Source organism: Sturnira hondurensis, unplaced genomic scaffold (assembly GCF_014824575.4).
Source record: "Sturnira hondurensis isolate 20B ecotype Veracruz unplaced genomic scaffold, ASM1482457v3 Scaffold0005563, whole genome shotgun sequence".
Lineage (NCBI taxonomy): Eukaryota > Metazoa > Chordata > Mammalia > Chiroptera > Phyllostomidae > Sturnira > Sturnira hondurensis.
This window is the reverse complement of record NW_028078194.1, coordinates 1,371,772-1,380,418: the sequence shown is the minus strand read 5'-3', so window position 1 is coordinate 1,380,418 and position 8,647 is coordinate 1,371,772. Positions and strand designations below refer to the sequence as shown.

General features: G+C 39.8%; 1 pseudogene; it reads right to left on the bottom strand.

The window, feature by feature from the left end:
* Positions 1-5,406: 5,406 nt before the first annotated feature.
* Positions 5,407-6,483, bottom strand: LOC118988012 (AP-1 complex-associated regulatory protein-like; annotated as a pseudogene).
* Positions 6,484-8,647: the final 2,164 nt, after the last annotated feature.

Genomic DNA, 8,647 nt, shown 5'->3' with positions numbered 1-8,647 from the left:
AGGAGAATCGTGACTGTTAAATGTGGATTCCTGAGCACTACCCACAACAAACTAGTCCCCTAGCGAGTGGGAACTGGGAAATCTGCGTTTTTAACAAACTCCTGTGATTTTTATGCACTCACAGATTAGAAAACTCCTTGCTTAAGAGAGCCCTTATAAAATGGGCCCTTTTTTCCTGAAGGAGTTAATAGACCTCCCTGAGGAGCCAAGGCACTTCCCAGCCCATGGAGGAATTTCCCATCTACTCCTGGCATCATTCCTCCAACACCCCCCAGAGGAAAGGATGGTGCACTCTCCTAATCTCACCCTTGGAATGGAGTGGGAGCTGAGAGGGTTTTCTGTCGTCCTGAGGTGACTGACTAACACAAGTGACTCAGGAGCACAGCCTACACTGATGTAGTCAGAGGTTCACAGTTGTGAGTATGAGAAACACAGAGTTTATTCTTGTATTATTATTTATTAATTATTGGGGGTTTTCATATGGAAAACTGTAAACCTACTTTTGCCCCACCCTGTAGTATGGTGACAAAAGCTACAAATGTGAAAATATAAGTTACAATGTAACTAAAATGTAAGCACAGTGTCCTACCTAAAGGAAAACATGAGTTATTTCCAAACTTTCCAAATGATCTGTATGGGTTGAAAACATCGATGTCTGTGGCTGGGAGGGCTTGGAAGGCTTCTTCCAGAATCATGGGCTTGAGATGGGCTTTTTGAAATTAATAGAATTTGGTGATGGTCTCAGGAATAGAAGGCATTTACTCTGAGTTAACAAGAAATTTAAAAATATAAACAAATGACTAATTACAATACATACATTAAAAATACCAGTTTAACCCTGGCCAGTGTGGCTCAGTAGATTGAGCACTGGCCTATGAACAGAAAGGTTGCTGGTTCAATTCCCAGCCAGGGCACATACCTGGGTTGCAGGCCGGATCCCCAGTTGGGGGTGTGTGAGAGGCAACTGATTGATTATCTCTGTCACATTGATGTTTCTCTCCCCTGCTTTCTTCCTCCTTTTCCCTCTCTCTGAAAATAAATAAACAAAATCTTAAAAAAATTTAAATATTAGTTTATTCAGTCACACAACATGCATTCACTGAAGATTTACAGTGCATGTAATTTTTCAGTTCCCTGAGTGCTAGGGCTCTGAAATCATACTGACACCCAAAGTCTTGCTGAAGGGTTTGCAACCCAGTTGGGGGTATAAGATATAAAATTATAAAGTGATTAGTGATACAACTTAACAGCACAATGGAGTTATATAATAGGGCATTCAACTGTCTAAATCAAGGAATATGACAGTAAATGATAAGGTGATGTTTGTTTAGATACATGAGCCAAGGAAATCAGAAACAAAGTATGTTTGGCCTCTCAGTGATTTTGGAAATTCTGTGGAGAAAAGATACTGAGGCCAGTCAGTGTGTGCATGTGTGTGCGATTGTCCTGTTCCAGGAAACACAGACACAAGGTGTGGCTTAGTCTTTCCATATTTTTTCAAGTAAATTACTTCCTGACACTGTAAGAGGAAATGTGTGATATTTTCCTCTCCTCTTAAAAGTACACATTTCTAGTAATTTCCTATTTCTCCGTGCTTTGTACTACAATTTTTATTTTTCTTTTTCTAAGGCTGGGCATATTAACTTCCGACTTGATTCCAGATACAGTGAAATGTTCTTAGAGTGCAATTTTTGGTGTGACTATTTCTGTAGTGCTTTTCTGCGGGGGTATATATTTAACATTTTTTCTCTTCTTAAAATATCTGAAACACATATGACAAACTGCTGATATTTGTTACACTTGGAAGATGAGTATATGAATGTTATATTGCCCCATTGCATTCCATAATGTTGTATTATATTTCTATGTATCCAATATATACAGTATATAACATATATAATTGTATTATATTTTAAATTTTCAAGTAAAAACAAACTTTTGCCCAGTTTTAGCACTCCAATTCTTGGCACTGGGAACACTACCCACAGTTACAACCCAACACCCACCATCAACATATGATGCAAACTCCAGGGTAACTTAAATCCAACCCAGCAAGAATGAAAAAGGAGAAAAAGGTTAGCTTGGGCTGACCAGCTAACCTGTGAGCTTGAAAACCTGGTTTTACCATGAAATGGAAGGCAAAGCTCTAACTTCAGTACAACATAATCAAATTGCTGTACAGCTAAGTGCACCACACAGACAAGAAACAGAAGCAATAGTACAGTTCCACACTTATGGCTGCCCCTCTTTCTAAGGCTTCCAAACACAAAAGGCCTAGATCCTCAAAGAGGCCTTTATCAGCCCAAGCTCAGAAAAGCCTTTAGGAACTCAGGAAATGAGGTGGCTGGCTCGCTAGGGCATGAACCCCACGGGAGTCTCTCCCCACCACAGCACATAGTTCCCCCTCCTATCTGAGCACTGGAACCCCAACTGTCATCCCAATAGTTGAGGAACTATTTTTTGTTTTTGTGTTTGGAAGACAATGAAACCTTTTTTTAAAAATTGGATTTTGTTTTATTTTGCTTTATTTTATTTTATTTCATTTTTGTGTTACCTGAGAATATGTGTATTGGTTTTAAAGAGCGAGGAGAGAGAAGGGAAAGAGAGTGGGAGAGAGGGAGAAAAGGGGAGAGGGGAGATAGAGAGAGGGGTAGAGAGAGAGAGAGAAACATCAGTTGGTTGTCTCCCGTATTGAACCCACCAGGGCTTGAACCCACAACCTAGGCACGTGCCCTGACTGGGAATCAAGCCTGCATTCTCTTGGTGTATGGATGATGCTCCACCCAACTAAGTCACCTGGCCAGGTCTAGACTTTGTTTTTTAGAACAATTTACAGTTTTACAGAAAAATTGAGGCATGGTTAATGAAACAATATTTATACATTATTATTAACTAAAGTCCACACTTTATTCAGATTTCTTTAGTTTTTACTAATGTCTTTATTCTGTTCCAGGATTTCATCCAGGATACCACATCACATTGAGTCACATGTCTCCACTGGCTACTCTTGGCTGTAGCAGTTCTTTGTTTTTTGGTGAGCTTGAGAGTTTTGAGGTGTGCTCATCAGGTATTTTGTAGGATGATTCTTAGATGAGATTTGTCTGAGGTTGTCTCATGATTAAACAGGGGTTATGAGTTTGGGGAAGGAAGATCACACAAGTAAAGTGCCATTTTTATCACATGATATCAAGGCTACATACTATCAGTATGCTTAATGGATGTTCACCTTGTCACCTGTCTCAGAAAGGGTTTGCTCAGTTTCTCCGCTGTGAGGTAACTCCTGCCCACCACTTCCAAACCTTACCCTTTGGAGGAAAGTCACCGCACACAGCTCACACTGATATAAACAAATGAGGGAAGAAATCAATAACTAGGGTTGAGGAGACAAGTCTCCTGTGGGGAAAAATAATTCCCATGAAGGTTGCTGCAGATACTGCTCATTCCTAAGTGTGAGTAGGTGTGTGTGTGAGTGTGTGTGTGTGTGTGAGTGGCCTTGACATGGAAAGGTGTCCTTCCAGGATTGGGTCCTGCCTCGGCTTCCAGGAAAGGCTCTGGCCCCCATGACCCTGAACTGGAATTAGTGGGTTGAAAAATAGTTATCTTACTTGGCTTTTATCATCTTTTTTAAGTTTTTAAATGTAAAACTGTGTTTATTAACAATCCTTAAGAAGTTAGCATTCCTTCAAAAAATACTTTATGAACAAAATGCAAAGAAAATACAATAGTAGCTTATACCAAACCAAAAATATACATCTGATATATATAAACTTTATTTTTTTAAGATTTTTAAATTTATTTATCTTTAGAGAGGAAGGGAAGGAGAGAAGGAGAGAAATATCAATGTATGGTTGCTTCTTGTGAGTCCCCTCCTGGGAACTGGCCTGCAACCCAGGCATGTGCCCTGACTGGGAATCGAACCTCAGTCGTGTGGTTTGCAGGCCCACACTCAATCCACTGAGCTACACCAGCTAGGGTTATATAAACTTTAAAAAACATAACACAGGCAGTGTGGATATAGATTACCTTTCAAATATTTTCCATGATATAGCTACAACTTAAATTATGCTAAACTGGAAATAAATAATATTACTTAAAGTGTCATATGTATTTCTATGAGATAAAAAAGAAAAGATGAAATTGTATCATTGCCTAGCAGTGCAAATATTGAGAGGACTACATTATTTTTTAAATATAAGAACAGCAAAAACTTTCAGTTGTTATTTATATCTGGAACTTCCAGTATTTTTGAGAATATGCACTGTCATTTTTGCAAGAAAAAGAAAAAGCACTAAGAAGAGACTCAGAAGAGGTTGCTTACTGAAATCACATCAACCCTCAGCAAAACCAGGAAGCAGATAGGGAGTTCTTATATTCTTGGCCTTTTGAACTGGTAACTAAGCTTTAGAGCTAAGAAGGTTCGTTGTACATCACAAAAAGTGGTTTCATACATATAAGTAGACAAACCGAGTTTTATCCCATAAATGCACCTTATATTACAAGACAAAGGGAAGCTAAACAAAAATCAATAGATCTTCTCATACGAGAAAAGATTTTATTTACTTTGCAATACCCATATTGCCTTTTTAGATTTTCCTTTCTTACTAAATCATGCATTGGGAATATGCTCAGTGTAAAATCTTTCTAAGATCAGTAATTGGAAATACAAAAATTTTTTAAATGACATGTATAAATTTTATATAAATTAATTTAAAGCCAATATTTATTTATAGTGCACATAAAAGGAAGTGAAAACATAAGTGTACTTATTTTCTTCAATATTACTTTTGATTACCATTATTAAGTGTCCAAACTCTGAAAGTGTATTTTATCACATCTTATCTTTTCTTTCAGGCAAAATCAACATTATCATACTTGAATGTGCAATAAATGTAGAATTTATTTAGAGTCATGTACTAAAATTAATTGTAGCTGCTATTAGATAATAAAATTCAAATCAGTTGTAGGAATAAAAAATGTTGGAAAGGGAACACTTTTCTAAATCTTCGCCTGGTAGTCCGTCCTCATATGGTCTCACATCTGCTGAGCAGTAATGCAAAATGCCTTAACATCTTCATAGTTAGCTGCTGAAAGAAGCTCATGAAAACATACTAAATAAAACTAAAAAGTGAAAATCTATGCAGGCTGAACAGGGATGCTACAAAAGAGTTAAAATAAATGTAATCGATAACATGACAGAATGATTGTCTTTGAAACGGGGCAGATGATGAAATTACACTGAATAGTGAAGCAGTTCAGATAGAGCCCATCATTCCTAGTCCCCTCTAACACCACTTACAACATGGTTTCTACCTCCCTATAGAAGGCTCACCACGGCTTCTGCATTTCAGTTGATTCTTAGCATCATTTGGTCTTAACTACTAAGCAGGGTCACCAGATTTCACCCGCTCACTTCTTCTGTTCATCTCCATCAGGCTGATTCATGCCAGAATCAGATGGTTCCAGTACAGGATTTATAAATCCAGAATACTCAGAACTGTCACTGCCCATGTCAGCACTCACAAAATCACTCTCCCACGCTAGACCCTTGGAGTCATCAGGGGCTGCCACAGGACGATTTCCTGGCGTGGCCTCCTGTGTCAGAACACTCTCTCTTATCGGAAGCATTCAATTCAACCTTTCTTCACCTTCCCACCCCGGATCTAAGGATGTGCTGTCATCATTCCCACTACCTATTTCAGTTTTGGTCATTGAATCACGATTGTTTCTGTACTTGGTGTCAAAACTGTGGTATGCGATGAGAGTCCGTTACATAGAAGAACTTCATACTGTGACTTTGTATTTAGCAAACAAGATTCAAAGTCGTCTTCGGGTCCTGAGCTTTGACACTCTGTACCATTGGCGGGCGGTCCAGCCCCAGCACTTGGCCTTTCCTCCCAGAGCTTCTGCTGCTTGGCTGCCCTGCCTGCTTCCCACTGTGCAGCCCATAAAGCTTCTTCTTTTACTCTTCACTTCTCTTCTCGTAGGTCAGTTCTTTTCTAATTTTCATATCGAGATCTTTTGGGGCCCTGATTGGGTAGCTCAGTTGGTTAGAACATCATGCAGATACGCCAAGATTGTGGGTTCACCCCTGGTCAGAGCACACACAGGAAGTAACCAATGAATGCATACATAAGTGGAACACAAATCAATGTTTCTCTCTCTCTGAAAAGAAGATCCTTCTGTTTTTCAGCAATAGAATCATAATGCCTCAGGTCTCTTAGGTCAATAATTTCTTCCTCAGTAAGAGGTCTATGACTGCTTCCTGGGCTTTCTCCTTCATCACTTTCTACTAGCTTCTCAGACTCTCCAGTTAAACACTCACCTCCTGAGCACATTCTAAAATATTTGGATCCTTCACCACTGCAGCGACCCCACTTTCCTTCGGAGCCTTCCAGCAGTCCTTCCCCATGGCAGATGCCTGGCACTGCCCCTGAGCCCACTCCAGGCCCCTGGGCAGCCATCTCCACAGGCAACAGGACCCATGGGTGCCAGGAACCAACTGGATGGCCCAGTGGGCTGTGTGGCTGGTGAGGCTGGAACAAAGACAGTGGCTACTTTCCCAGTGCTCAGTCTCCTCGGCAGGACCAGGAGCACCAAGCTGTGGGCTCTGCATCCTCAGGCCATCTCCATGGTGCTGCATTCACCTCAGCCTTCAGCTCATCATCTTCCATGTCTTTAGAGTTCACATCTATTTCAATGTTTAATACTAAACATATTTGGGATTATTTGGAAGTTTGAAGTTTTTGTGACCAGGAATATGCTGTAGGAACTTAACTCTTGTTCATATTAATTAGCCTGTGGTAAACGCAGTTTTGGTATACATGGTTTCATCTGAACGATCCATGGTTTCCAGGGAATTATCTATGGTGTTAAATGAGGACTTACAGTACTTTACTGGTAGAGGAGGGGCAGATGGTCATAGAATGAGTTTAACCTGAAGACTTTCTCTAAAATATATTGAGGATGTGTGACCAGAGAAGCAAAATACTCTACCTTATATGTTGTAGAAAGACTAACCTGGTCGCCATTTGGAGAATGGATTCAAGTAGGGTGAGACTGGACGCTAGCTGATGAATAGTTCTGAGGGTTTTGTCTAGAAGAGTAGTAGGCAGAGTCTGAATAAATTGATAACAGAACAAAGAGCAAGGTACTGGATAAAAAATATTAAGGAGTTCCATGGACCAGCATGGGTGATAGATAGGATCTGGGAAATGAGGGAGAAACAGAAGGTGAGGATGTCTGAGTCTTCTAGCTTAAACGATTCCTCACTGAGATGGAGCAAACAGCTGGGATGTTTCATGAGTTACCATTTCCTACTTTCCGGAGAGCCCGATCTTGTTCAAAAGAGGCTTCCAGAAACATATTCAAGGCTTGAGGGTTTTTAAAAATAGTTTACCAACTAATTGTTCAATGTCTTAAATGTCTTAACAATTTCTTATCCAATGTCTACACACACACACACACACAAATCTTTCAGCCAAGAAAGGATGTAATAGCAATACAATTTAGACGTGAACTCTGCTGAAATGTGTCTGAGAATTCCTGGCAAAGAAGAACATGAAGTCATCTGAAATGACTATCTACTGCTTTATCACAAGTCATGAAAAGACACAGAACATTGCTCAGCAGGCGTATCTATTTGGGTATTTTTCCATTTGAGCGGTAAGGAGAAACTATTCTTGAGAAAAGAGGAAGGAGAGAAGATCTCTGTCCAGATTCCTCCCAACTGATGTTTCCCAACGGTCAAATTTTTCCCATAAGGAAATAAAACCCCACAATCCTGGGCTGTGTTATCCAGTCCCTTCAGTGACCTCTTGGGATGTTAGATCTAAAGCCCTGGTATGTGGTATTCTGTCTAAAGTCAGAAATGGTGAATAAAACCAGAAACTCCAAGTGTGTAGGTAGCCAGCCAAGGCGGCGATAACACACTCTGGGTGGACTTAGGCAGCAGAACGATAGGATTAAGCAGGGTTTAGGCACCATGTTGACAGGTGGAATAGTTGGGGTCCTGGGAGATACATGGAATTGAAGGAGTTTAAAGGGATGCATAAAATTTGTATCCTTACAAATTACAAATTACAAATTACTTATTACATTCTTTGCTTCCATGTCACTGCTGCACACCAGGTGGTTGAATCACATCATCTAATCTTCACAATCTCATACACATTGTACATGCAAGGCAAGTAAGACTCAGAGAAGTTCCATGTGTTGGCTAAGGCCATACTGCTAGGAATGCAGAGAAATTTGGAAAGAACGTGCAGGTCACAGTACTAGACTGGCAAGTTTAGAGGACTCCACTTGACCGGTGTCACAGGGTAGAGTATGTCTGCTTTGCTCCCACTCCATTCCTAAAGATAAGCACAGTGCCTGCCTCGTTGTTTGTTTTCAGTTAGTGCTGTCTAAATGAATTTGATAAGTAAGCCACTTGTTACTGAAAAAAAATGTTATCAATGCAATTCTTTCTCCTGTTTTCTACTGTGTGATTATTCAAAACCACAGGACTCTGGGCAACTTTTGAATGCTGAAAAAACTAGTTTCAAAGAAAAAAGGGAATCTCAATGATATACAACCTGATTTTTCACTGGAAGCAATATTTTTATCATCTATAATACATTATTTGTGAAAAGGTGCTTACTAAGAGGAA